General features: G+C 44.4%; 1 protein-coding gene across 2 annotated transcripts in view; it reads right to left on the minus strand.

Annotated features, from left to right (window-relative positions):
- LRSAM1 (leucine rich repeat and sterile alpha motif containing 1) overlaps nt 1-13,972 on the minus strand; it is a 1,377,704-nt gene that overhangs the window by 878,623 nt on the left and 485,109 nt on the right. The gene's annotated exons all lie outside the window — the stretch shown is intronic.

Genomic DNA, 13,972 nt, shown 5'->3' on the forward strand with positions numbered 1-13,972 from the left:
GTAAACCGCATTGAACCCTAACATGGGGATATTAGTGGTATACAAATCTGAATTTGATACTTGCATAGGTTGCTGAGTCAGCTTCAAAGAGCCTGTTTTAAAAAGGCCCCTTAGATTCAAAACTATATAAAGAGGAAAGGTCCCACTGAACTTTCTTACTGAGAGGTTCCGAGAGAAGAGGACGTTTCTCTGGTAAGTGAATGCTATTTTGCTTTGTGCTTTGGGAACTTAAAGATTGGGGTTTAGAGGAATTGTAGGTTAGTGTTAGGCAAAATAAAAATATAAAAAGCAAATTTTATCAACTAATAGCCATAGTCTTTTCCACTTAGTTTTAAAAACTTTGTACCACAGCATTAACAGATAGAATCTAGCAGGTACTGCAGGATCTAGTTTATCTTCCCACACACCCCTAGGACAACTCTTCATTTATAGTCAGTTATTGTAATTAGGGTAACAAGTAAGGAGTGCTCTTACAGAGTTTTAAATACATATCATTACCATCTAAGAAGGAAACACTAAATAAATCATACAATATACAATATAAACTAAAAGACACTTTTATATTAGGCTAATATCCTTAATACTGTAGCAAGTTTTAAATTATTGAAAAACTCAAAAACACTAAAATGGAGTTAGCAGTCCAGCAGTGAGAGGGGTGCTATCCAGTCTTTTGCATTGAGTGTCACATGTATGATTATCTCCCAGTTGGTGAGATGTCTTATGTGTGTGCCCGATGCAAAGAGCTCCTAGCTCTCAGAGAACGTGTCCGTTCTCTTGAGGCTAGAGTAGCAGACTTGGTGGATCTGAGGGACACAGAGAGGTACATAGAAGAGACCTAAAGGGATGTTGTAGAGAAGTCCCACCTCCAGTCTGGTAGCCCTTGTGCTACCCTGGAGGAGGGAGGTCTCCTAGAAGAACATCACCCTGGTGAAGTAGGAAGTACTCCTGTAGCCAGGACCTGCCCACCAGGGGATGTACTATCCTCTCACACAGAGGATATGTCTCCAAGTGCTGACCGGGAGGAAAAGGTTAGGACCGCTGTTGTAGTTGGCGATTCGATCATTAGGCATATAGATAGCTGGGTGGCTGGTGGACGTGAGGATCGCCTGGTACAATGGTGGCGGACTCATGCGTCACCTAGATAGGATTTTAGATAGTGCTGGGGAGGAGCCGGCTGTCTTGGTACATGTGGGTACCAATGATGTACGAAAATGTGGGAGAAGAGGTTCTGGAAGCCAAATTTAGGCTCTTAGGTAGAAAGCTCAAATCCAGATCCTCTAGGGTAGCATTTTCTGAAATGTTACCCGTTCCACGTGCAGGGCCCAAGAGACAGGCAGAGCTCCAGAGTCTCAATGCGTGGATGAGACGATGGTGCAGGGAGGAGGGTTTTATATTTCTTAGGAACTGGGCAACATTCTGGGGAAGGGGGAGTCTATTCAGAAAGAATGGTCTCCACGTTAACCAGGGTGGGACCAGGCTGCTGGCATCGGTATTTAAAAAGGAGATAGAGGAGTTTCTGTCCTTAATAATGTCAACACAGATAAAGGGCAAACCACGACAGTTAGTCCTGGACTGCCTGGAGGCGTTCAGGGGCTTATCAGCGGACAGTATACTCTTGTGTCGCAAATTGAGTCTGGTGGCGAGGAAATGCATTTTGTAAGTATGGGTTTCGGAAAAACTACCAGAATATTGGCATAGGCGCAATCAGGTACATCAATTGATGAAATGGGAAGTGCGAGAGGCAAAAGGATCTTGCAGACGTAAAAAGCACATTCTAAATATCTGGGGACCCTTTCTGGGAACATTAACGCAGAGAGGTAGAAGCCATATTCTTAATACGTTGTGAATCAGCCTTGGAAGCACACGCCATATAGAAAGCCGTATATATGCTTACATCTACACACACATATGATCACACACATGCTTAATCCTGCAGGAGGGGTAGGGTGATGGGGAGGTAAGGGGGAGGGAGGGTATGGAGAGAAAGGGAAAGGGGGGGCTAAAAACATTCAAAGATCAATGATAACATGAGATATATGTGCTTCACTGGACACGGTACAGGTTTAATTTAAGGGTATCTCCTGAATTTGAACTGTTTTTTCATTAAAATTGAGGGGGGGGGGGGGGGAGAACAACATTCAGAAAAGGGGATGGGGATAAAAATTATAAAAGTTGGATGATGGTTTAAAATACTTAGCCTTACTGGATACAGTTCATGTTTGACTTGTGTGTCCTCAATGGTGAAGATGCCAAATTTCCACAGTTTTCAATAAAAATGTTGAAATATAAAAGCAGAGGGGTAGGAGGGTTAGGGGGGACGAGAGAAATTGTTAAAAAGATTGATGATGGACTTTATCATTGTATTTCTATTTTGAAAGTTTGATGGTGGCATTTATGCTTATGCCAGATATTGGATGTAGTTATTTTTGTCTTCATCAATAAAAATTTTGAAATATAAAAAGGAGATAGAGCAGCTTTTAAACTAGAAACAGGGGGAAGGCTGACAGTCGCTGAAAAGCGCATGGTTTGGGATAAGGTATCGTTCAAAAATATCACCAAAACAGGGAAGATAGGGTATCCTGATAGTGAGGTTGCAAAATCAGGTGTCCTTAAATAAAAATCAAATAAAAGATTGCAAATTAATACTGTCAAGTACTAACCATCATGTAAATAGGAACAACAAACATACTTTGAAATGTCTATATGCGAATACCAGGAGCCTAAGAAATAAGATGGGAGAGTTAGAATATATTGAACTAAATGAAAAATTAGATATAAAAGGCATCTCTGAGACCTGGTGGAAGGAGGATAACTACTACTACTACTACTGTACCGGGGTACAAATTATATCGTAGTGATAGGGTGGATCGAATTGGTAGAGGGGTAGCATTGTATATTAACGAGAGCCTTGAATCAAATAGATTGAAAATTCTGCAGGAAACAAAACACTTCTTGGAATCACTGTGGATTGAAATTCCATGTGTAAAGGGGAAAAGGACAGTGATTGGAGTGTACTACCGTCCGCCTGACCAGGATGAACAGACGGATGCAGAAATGTTGAAGGAAATTAGGGGCGCAAACAAACTGGGCAACCCAATAATATTGGGTGATTTCAATTTCCCCGATATTGACTGGGTAAATGTAACATCGAGGCACGCTAGGGAGGTAAAATTCCTTGATGAAATCAAGGACAGCTTTATGGACCAGCTGGTACAGGAGACGATGAGAGAAGGAAAAATTCTAGACCTAGTCCTTAGTGGAGCGAATGATCTGGTGCGGGAGGTAATGGTGCTGGGGCCGCTTGATAACAGTGATCATAATATGATCGGATTTGATATTAGCTTTGAAGTATACATAGGAAATCAAATACGTTAGCGTTTAACTTTAAAAAAGGAGACCATGATAAAATGAGAAGAACGGTGAAAAAAAAACTTAGAGGAGCGACTGCGAGGGACAAAAATTTACATCAGACGTGGATGCTGTTCAAAAACACCATTCTGGAAGCCCAGGCCAAATATATTCCATGTATTAAAAAAGGAGGACGGATTAAGAAGCTAAAATTGGTCTCTGCCCCAGGTCCAGATGGATTGTCAGGCGAATACTACAAGCTATTAAAGGAAAAACTCATAGGCCCATTGATCTCCTATTATGATCAAGTGATAAATAGGGGACAGCTCCCAACATCTACGAATGAGGCGCTGATAATCTTATTGAAAAAAACAGGTAGAGAAGAAGGCGTGCCCGATTCGTACAGACCAATATCATTATTAAACGTAGATTTGAAACTGCTCTCTAAGATCATGGCTGACCGCCTCTCTGAGATTCTACCACGGTGAGTCAGCGAAATACAAGTAGGCTTTGTTAAAAATAGACAGACTGTACATAATGTCCGAAGGCTGCTGCTGGGGATGGCTACTTGTCAACATCATGAGTGGCAGTCCCTAGCAATAAGCCTAGACGCTGAGAAAGCGTTTGATAAACTACACTGGAACTATTTATTTGAGGTGCTGCATGAAATGGGATTTGAAGGCTGGTTCATTCAGGCGTTGCATGTGCTATACAGAAATCCCACTGCGACCATATTAGTTAACGGTATCAAGACATCCAAGTTCCCCATAGGTAGAGGAACCCGCCAGGGGTGCCCGCTCTCCCCCCTTTTGTTTCTCCAATCACTAGAACCCCTGCTGAGAAGGTTACATATATGTGGGGAAATTCAGGGAGTGCAGGTGGGAGGTACCGTGATCAAGACTTTGGCCTTTGCAGATGATCTATTAATATTGCTTCAAAATACCAGAACTTCATTACCCAAGTTAATAAAAGAAATAGAGCATTATAGGGAATACTCAGGATTTGTACTAAATATGCAGAAATCAAAGATACTCACGGTACATGGGGGGGGAACACGAGGGAGAGAGGAGCAGGATGGATGTGCTGGAAGCAGGGTCACCTCTAAAATACTTGGGAGTATATATACCGCAGAATCTAAGTCAACTTTATGACGTTAATGTACTGAGACTAATAAGGGACACAAAAGACCGGCTATGCGCTTGGCAGAACTATCCATTATCATTATTAGGTCGGGTGGCTTTATATAATATGCTGATAGCACCACGCTGGCTCTATGTCTTCCAAGTATTACCCTAATACCTAAAGGGCAAAGATGAAAAACAGCTCAATAGACAGCTCCAAAAATTTCTTTGGAGGGGAAAGAAACCCAGATGCTCCTTAACTACATTGCAAATACCAGTGGAATATGGAGGCTTGGGTCTCCTGAGCTTACGACAAATGACAATCGCAAGCGGCATGCGACATATTGCAGACTGGTTCCGAACATCACAAGACTTTTCAGTAACGCCATTGGAACTAGAACTCACCGGCAAAGTACACTTCAGTTGCTGGTTACACGGGGTAAAGAGACCCATGCCCTATGAACGGAGACCAACGTCAATATTACCCACAGCACAGAAAGTTTGGAGATGGATCTGCAAACTACACACTTTTTCGGCAAAAGCCACGCCGTTCATATCCATCTGTGATAATCCGGCCTTTCCTCCAGGAGAGATATATAAAAATTTTAAACGATAGCAGAAGAAAGGAATTAAATACATCTCTCAGATCCTGACAGAGGAAGGCAAGCTAAAATCATTTCCAGAATTACAAACCAGATACTCTCTGCCAGAATCAGATTCCTTTCATTACAGCCAACTGAAGCATTATGTGGACAGTTTAGCATGGCAAAATCTGACCGAGGATGTACAGGAGGAAATCTCCTCAGCATATTCTCTGACTGCGCAGCAGAAAATCCCACTTTCCTTTCACCATAGGCACATACGCGATACATCCTCTGAGTTGGCCTATGAGAGATTGGAAAAAGAGTGGTCATCGGAGTTGGGCACCGTTGTGCCAACCCATATTTTTCAGGAACATGTACTAAAAATGAAGAAACAAACTAACTTCACCTGGTGTTGGGAATTACAATATAAATTTGCGTTACGCATGCATATACCACCAAGAAGGGCTTTCCACATGGGGTTATCCCCGGCCGGGGAATGCCCAAAATTCAACAAAGTAGGCGCAACACTAGGTCATATGTTTTGGACCTGTCCATACATCAAAACCTTTTGGAGACAACTCTCCCAAACAAATTCATCCCTGTGGGGGATAACCTGGATGCAGGACTGCCAGCTATTATTTGGACATTACAGACTAACTAAGAGGGCGACCAAAGGGTTTAAAGAATACATCAATCGAACAACTATTGTGGCTAAAAAAGTGATTTTGCAGGAGTGGTTGTCCAGGAAGGCCCCCAATATGCAGCAATGGAGAACCCAGATGATACAACTCATGAGAATGGAGAGACTAGAAATCTTACAGATGGACAATAAGAAATAAGTCATTTGAGAAGCAATGGTCAGCATTCTGGCAAACCCTAACACCAGCAGCAAGAAGCTACCTGCTAAACTTTTAACATACTGGGAAGGTTGACGGGAGAGTACGGTATGATCTTAATAATCTGAAAGATCCTGAGATGATGTGGGGCCTGAAGAACAGACTGTGTTCCAATGGAAGGGAGGGAGGGGGGAGGAGGGAGGGGGGATATAGGAGGGAAGGTGTTAGAAAATTAGAAAAGTTAAAGCTTCCTTATTGTTGAAAGTAAAGGTATTATATAATGTCAAATAGACCTGATTATGTATAACTTAAACATGCTGTGATTAATGGTCAGCTATTTATTGGCATTGTAAGGTTGTAATGGCTTCAATAAAAAACATTGAACATAAAAAAGGAGGACGGAAGACCAAACGACAACCGGAGTGGTTAAAAAGTGAGGTGAAGGAAGCTATTAGAGCTAAAAGAAAATCCTTCAGAAAATGGAAGAAGGAACCGACTGAAAATAATAAGAAACAGCATAAGAAATGAGTGGGAAAGCACGGGGTACAAATTTAACAAAAATAAAAATAAAAAAGTCAAATGCAAAGCGCTGATAAGGAAGGCTATTGCTTTGGAGGCCAAAACACATAGTAAAATTTTTTTTACCTATATTAAAGGCAGGAAGCCAGCAAAAGAATCGGTTGGAACGCTAGATGACCGAGGAGTAAAAGGGGCGATCAGGAAAGACAAAGCCGTAGCGAAGAGATTAAATGAATTCTTTGCTTCGGTCTTCACCGAGGAAGATTTGGGTGGGGTACTGGTTCCGGAAATGGTATTCGAAGCTGACAAGTCGGAGAAACTTAATGAATTCTCTGTAAACCTAAAGGATATAATGGGGCAGTTCTACAAACTGAAGAGTAGCAAATCTCCTGGACCAGATGGTATTCATCCAAGAGTACTGATAGAACTGAAAAATGAGCTTGCGGAGCTATTGTTAGTAATATGTAATTTATCCTTAAAATCGAGCGTGGTACCGGAAGACTGAAGGGTGGCCAATGTAATGCCGATTTTTTAAAAAGGTTCCAGAGGCGATCCGGGAAATTATAGATCGGTGAGTCTGACGTTGGTGCCAGGCAAAATGGTACAGAGCATATTCAAAAGCATGGATTAATGAGACAAAGTCAACATGGATTTAGTGAAGGGAAATCTTGCTTCACCAATCTGCTACATTTCTTTGAAGGGGTGAACAAACATGTGAATAAAGGTGAGCCGGTTGATATTGTGTATCTGGATTTTCAGAAGGCGTTTGACAAAGTACCTCATGAAAGACTCCAGCGGAAATTGGAGAGTCATGGGATAGGAGGTAGTGTTCTATTGTGGATTAAAAACTGGTTAAAAGGTAGAAAACAGAGAGTAGGGTTAAACGGTCAGTATTCTCAATGGAGAAGGGTAGCTAGTGGGGTTTCCCAGGGGTCTAGGCTGGGAACGCGGCTTTTTAACATTTTTATAAATGACCTAGAGATGGGAGTAACTAGTGAGGTAATTAAATTTCCTGATGACACAAAGTTATTCAAAGTCGTTAAATCGTGGGAGGATTGTGAAAAATTACAAGAGAACCTTACGTTACTGGGAGACTGGGCGTCTAAATGGTAGATCATGTTTAATGTAAGCAAGTACAAAGTGATGCATGTGGGAATGAGGAACCCGAATTATAGCTATGTCATGCAAGGTTCCACGTTAGGAGACACAGACCAAGAAAGGGATCTAGGTGTCGTCGTTGATGAAACGTTGAAACCTTCTGCTCAGTGTGATGCTGCGGTTAAGAAAGCAAATAGAACGTTAGGCATTATTAGGAAAGGAATTGAAAACAAAAATGAGGATGTTATAATGCCTTTGTATCGCTCCGTGGTGCGACCGCACCTCGAACACTGTGTTTAATTCTGGTCGTCGCATCTCAAAAAAGATATAGTGGAATTAAAAACGGTGCAGAGAAGGGCGACGAAAATGATAAAGGGGATGGGATGACTTCCCTATGAGGAAAGGCTAAAGTGGCTAGGGTTCTTCAGCTTGGAGAAAAGGCGGCTGAGGGGAAATATGATCGAGGTCTATAAAATAATGAGTGGAGTTGAACAGGTAGATGTGAAGCATCTGTTTACGCTTTCCAAAAATACTAGGACTAGGGGGCATGCGATGAAGTTACAATGTAGTCAATTTAAAACGAATCGTAGAAAATATTTCTTCACTCAACATGTAATTGGGGGCGAGACTGTTTCAAGATGGCGTCTGGATAGGACGCTGAAGTCGGAGCTGGAGAGTTTTTTCCTTTGAATCGTTTTTTCTTTTCTATTGCTATGCCTAAACGGAAAGGGAAAGTGCGAGGAGGAATCTCCCTAGCCTCCACTGACCTGACCCGTAGGCAACCTCCAATAACTGCCTTCACTGTTCCAGTATCATCATCGGGCGCTCCGCTGCCCGAGACCGAGAGGAGTCCGGGCCTGGATAGCGAACTTTCGCTAAGCCCTCGTAGTCCGTTGCAGATTCGAGTGGCAGGAAGCAATCCCGGAGGAAGTCCCGCCCTTCGGCCTGAGAAAGCGGCTGCGGAGTTGGGGAGGGAGAACTGCTCTGGAGAAACGGCGCTGCCAATAGCGGGGACCCCCCGCGAAAGATCGAATCTGGAAAGTACTCCCAAGGAAAGCAGAATTACAGATAACTCCATGGAGCAAATTTCTGCGGCTCAGCAAAGTTTTGCTGATCAGCCTATCCCACCCGTGACTCTGCAATCTTTGGAGAAGCCACCGAATGTTACATTAGAATCTCTATGGTGTGCTATAGAATCTCTGCATAAGGTATGCTTAAATTTTGTAACTAATTCGAATATTAACTTTTTGAAAATTGAAAATCTTCAAACTGAATTGTCTACTCAAAAGAAGAACTTACAACAATGTGATCTTTCGATAGATAAAAGATCAAGAGACTAAAATATTTCAAAATGTGGACCTGATGCAAAGAAAGTTTGAGAATCTAGAAAATCGAAGTAGGTGTTCAAATTTGAGATTGTTAAATTTTCCCTCTCTTAAATACACCTCACCAAGAGATTTGTTTCATAAGTTTCTGGTAGAAGTATTTAAATATTCAGAAAATAATCTTCCTCCTGTGCAAAAGATCTATTTCCTTCCTGTGAAAACTACACCGCAGAAAATTCAACCCTCTGAGAGTCTTGATGTGTCAGCTCTATTAGAGCAATCACAGGAAGAAGCTGAATTTAGATCTACACTTTTGGTATCATTTGTGTTTTTTGCTGATAAAGAATCTTTGCTAAGGTTATATTTGAGGCAAACTTCAATGGTTACCTTTATCGGTGAAAGGATTCAAATCTTTCCGGATGTGTCAAGGGCCACACAAGAAAGACGAAAGAAATTCTTGATAATGAGACAAGAGACTGTTCAATTGCGAGCGAAATTTCAGCTACGTTTTCCTTGTAAATGTGTAGTCTTCTATGAGACTGAGATATACCACTTTTTTGATCAGGTTCAGCTCCGATCATTTTTAAATGCAAGAAATCCTAAACCACCATGAGAGTTTCTATTACAGACTTATATTGTTTGATGTTAAATACCTAGACGCCTTCTTTTTCTTTTTCTTAACTTGTTGCCTATATATTACCTAACCTCTTATTAGGTTTATATGTACAGTCTCCTCCTATATTGAGGACTATGTGATTATAGAAATTTATTTCCTGGGAGTATTCCCATTATTTGATTTCTCTTGTTAATAACTGATGCTTTTTGACAAAGCTTTGCTTTGGATGTATAAAAAAAATTGCATAAATAAATAAATTTTAAAAAAAACATGTAATTGGGCTCTGGAATTCGTTGCCAGTGAATGTGGTAGGGGTGGTTAGCTTAGCGGAGTTTAAAAAGGTTAGAGACGGGCAGTGGTGTGCTGGTAAATTTTTAACAACAGGCTCTCTCCCCGGTCCACCTCGGCGCCTCGCCCCCCCCGCCATCCACCTCTGCGCCCCACCCCCCCCCCACCTCTGCGCCCCCCCCAAAATTGCACAGCTGGCTATAGCCGGGGGGGGGGGGGGGGGCAATGCATTACTCTCTCCAGGAAAAAAACATTAAATGATCCCAGGTTCCAATCTAATTCATGTTTAATGTGGGATAAAATGCCATAAATAAGTAAATAAATATAAACTTTTAATGTTGAGCGCCTGATTTTCAAAGTGAACATATTCCAAACACTATAATGAAAATAAAATGATTTTTTTTTCTACCTTTGTTGTCTGGTGACTGTTTTTCTGATCATGCTGGCCCAGTATCCGATTCTGCTGCTATCTGTCCTCTTAACTCCGTTTCCAGGGCTTCCTTCCCATTTCTTTCTTTCTTCCTTTCTTCTTCATTTCTGGTCCTCAGCTTCTGCCTATTTTCTTCATCCATGTGCAGTTTTTCTCCTCTCTTCCTTTTCCCTCATCTCATCTCCTTCCTCACTCTTCTCTCCCCTCCATCCATGTCCAGCATTTCTTCTCTCTTCCCTCCCCTCCTCTCCCCCGCCCTCCATCCACCCATGTCCAGTGACCCTCCTGTCCCCTGCCCTGCATGCACCCATGTCCAGCAGTGACCCTCCTCTCCCCTGCCCTCCATCCACCCATGTCCAGTGACCCGCCTGTCCCCTGCCCTGCATGCACCCATGTCCAGCAATGACCCTCCTGTCCCCTGCCCTGCATGCACCCATGTCCAGCAGTGACCCTCCTCTTCCCTGCCCTCCATCCACCCATGTCGTGACCCTCCTGTCCCCTGCCCTGCCCTCCATCCACCCATGTCCAGCAGTGACCCTCCTCTCCCCTGCCCTCCATCCACCTATGTCCAGCAGTGACCCTCCTCTCCCCTGCCCTGCCCTGCATGCACCTATAGCGACCCTTCTCTCCCCTCCCCTCCATTCACAAATGCCCAGCGACTCCCTTCTCTCCCCTGCCACCTCCTCCCGAGTTCGGCGAATTCAACTCCCTCCCTCCCTCCGGATCCGGTCCCTTACGTCAGTGACTTCACGAATTCTTCGGGGTCGCTGCAAGCGCTGACTCTCCCCCACTGGCTCTGCAGGTTCGCAATTCAAAATGGCCACCGAGACTTACAAGGGCGGCCTCCAAGACTTCAGCAGAAGTCTCGCGAGGCCGCCTCTGGAAGTCTCGGCGGCCATTTTTAAGATGCGAACCTGCAGCGCCAGTGTGGGAGAGTCAGCGCTTGGAGCGACCCCGAAGAATTCGTGAAGTCGCTGACGTAAGGAACCGGATTGGGAGGGAGGAAGAGAGCCGGCTCACGCAATTCAACAACCGGCTCGCAAGAGCCGAGCAAAGTTAACAACCGGCTCTTGCGAGCCGGTGCAAGCCGGCTCCAGCACATCACTGGAGACGGGAGAGGTTCCGCGAGATTGGAGACGAGCGGATGTGGTCCCTCTTCACAAAAGTGGAGACAGGGAAGAAGTGGGAAACTACAGACCGGTAAGCCTCAAGTCGGTGGTAGGAAAAATAATGGAGTCACTGCTGAAAGAAAGGATAGTTAACTTTCTAGAAACCGACGGGTTACAGGACCCGAGCCAACATGGCTTTACCAAAGGAAGATCCTGCCAAACGATTCTTACTGACATTTTTGACTGGGTGACCAAAGAACTGGATGAGGGACGTGCGCTAGATGTACCAGCTTATTTTCGAAAGAGAAAGACGCCCATATTTCAACCCAAATCAGGAGATGGGCGCCTTTCTCTCATGGTTGCACAAATCGGTATAATCGCAAGCCGATTTTGGGCGCTTCCAACTGCAGTCTGTCGCGGGAACGAACAAAGTTGACAGGGGCGTGTCAGGGGCATGTCGGAGGCGTGGTGAAGGCGGGACTGGGGCGTGTCTATCGGCTGAGGAGAAATGGGCATGCTCGGCCGATAATGGAAAAAAGAAGGGCGGAAGAAGCGAGCTTTTTTTGGACCCTTTTTTTCACAAATAAGTCCCCAAAAAGTGCCCCAACTTCCCAGATGACCACCGGAGGGAATCGGGGATGCCCTCCCCTGACTCCCCCAGTGGTCATTAACCCCCCCCCCCTCCCACCAAAAAAAAAAAGAACTTTAAAAACTTTTTTTCCCAGCCTGTATGCCTGCCTCAAATGTCATACCCAGCTCCATCACAGCAGTATGCAGGTCCCTGGAGCAGTTGTTAGTGGGTGCAGTGGACTTCAAGCAGGTGGACCCAGGCCCATCTCCCCCCCTACCTGTTACACTTGTGCTGGTAAATGGGAGCCCTCCAAACCGCCCCCAAAACCCACTGTACCCACATCTAGGTGCCCCCCTTCACCCATAAGTGCTATGGTAACAGTGTAGAGTTGTGGGGAGTGGGTTTTGGGAGGGATTTGGGGGGCTCAGCATCCAAGGTAAGGGAGCTATGGACTTGGGAGGAATTTTAATTTTTTTGTTACTTTTTACAAGTGCCTCCTAGGGTGCCCGGTTGGGTGTCCTGGCATGTGAGGGGGACCAGTGCTCTACGAATCCTGGCCCCTCCCATGACCAAATGCCTTGGAGTTGTTCGTTTTTGAGCTGGGCGCCTTCGGTTTCCATTATCGCTGAAAACCGATACCGCCCAGCTCAAATCCGCACAAATCCGATGCATTTGACCGGCACCAACCGTATTATCGAAAAACAAAAGATGGACGCCCATCTTTTTCGAAAATACGGTCTGTCCCACCCCTTCGCGGACCCGTCCTCGGAGATAGGTGCCCATGGAGATGGGCGTTCGTGTTCGATTATGCCACTCGTAATCTACTTGGACTTCAGCAAAGCTTTTGATACGGTCCCCCACAGAAGACTCGTGAATAAGCTGAAAGGGTTGAACTTAGGACTGAAAGTGGTGAACTGGATAAGAAACTGGTTGACTGACAGGTGGCAGAGGGTGGTGGTAAATGGAATCCGCTCGGAGGAAAGGAAGGTGAGCAGTGGAGTTCCACAGGGGTCGGTGCTGGGGCCTATTCTGTTAAATATATTTGTGGGAGATATTGCTGAAGGGTTGGAAGGAAAGGTGTGCCTTTTTGCGAATGACACGAAAATAGCCAATAGAGTGGATTCCCTGGAGGGAGTGGAAACGATGAGAAGGGATCTCCGAACGTTAGAAGAATGGTCGAGGATCTGGTAGTAAAAATTTAATCTATTTCACTCTGGGGGAAATTGCTTAAAATAGAGTACAGGTCATATAAACACCAATACCAAAGTACTCTAATATTTTATAGAACTTGCTCTTTAATACATATTATGACAGACAATAACACTAACCACAAACAAATGTGATACCTTAGGAACTCACTCATACAAGTCTTTCACACTGCCATTCGCCTCTATACCCACATTAATTGCCTGTTATTATATGTGATGCAATACACTGTTGCATCACGATATTCCACTTACAAACAAATCAAAGATATATAGCACTGTGCAGTTTCAGAATTATAAAATAGTGTCTTTAGGAGAGGAAGTGACATCACGGAGGCAAATGGCTGCCTAGTCTGTTAGCTCCCGCACTCCCCTACCTTTAAGCTGCACCAGTAGCGCTATCAGTGCGAAAATTCAGACCAGCACCAAATCGGGAGATGAGCTGAATACCCTGCTGAACAAAATGAGTAAATCCGCGGCAGCGTCACAGCGGGGAAGCAAAAGAGCGCCGAGGAAACAGGCCGCGAGGAGCCTCTCGCGCTCAGCCTCACCCGCGATATCTGACTCTGAAGCGCCGGCCCTACACGTGGCGCCCAGCCACTCTGCCACGAAAGAGCATTCATCAGCCGATTTAGAGAAATGCCTGGAAGCGATTAGAGAAGAAATAAAAGCATCTCGAGTTGAAATACTGGAGCATGTAGATGCAATCAGTTTGGATCTTAGAGTGCTGGGAGGCAGAGTGGAAACCCTAGAGGAACGGGTTGACGAGCAGGAGGAGCAGCAAGGATTGCTGAGTTCACACACTTCAAAGCTGCAGGAGCAATACGAGGACCTTAAATATAAAATGCATGACCTCGAGAATAGAGGAAGGAGACACAATCTGAGGATCCGTGGAGTCCCTGAAAGCGGAGATATGGAAGAT

Source organism: Microcaecilia unicolor, chromosome 6 (genome assembly GCF_901765095.1).
Source record: "Microcaecilia unicolor chromosome 6, aMicUni1.1, whole genome shotgun sequence".
Lineage (NCBI taxonomy): Eukaryota > Metazoa > Chordata > Amphibia > Gymnophiona > Siphonopidae > Microcaecilia > Microcaecilia unicolor.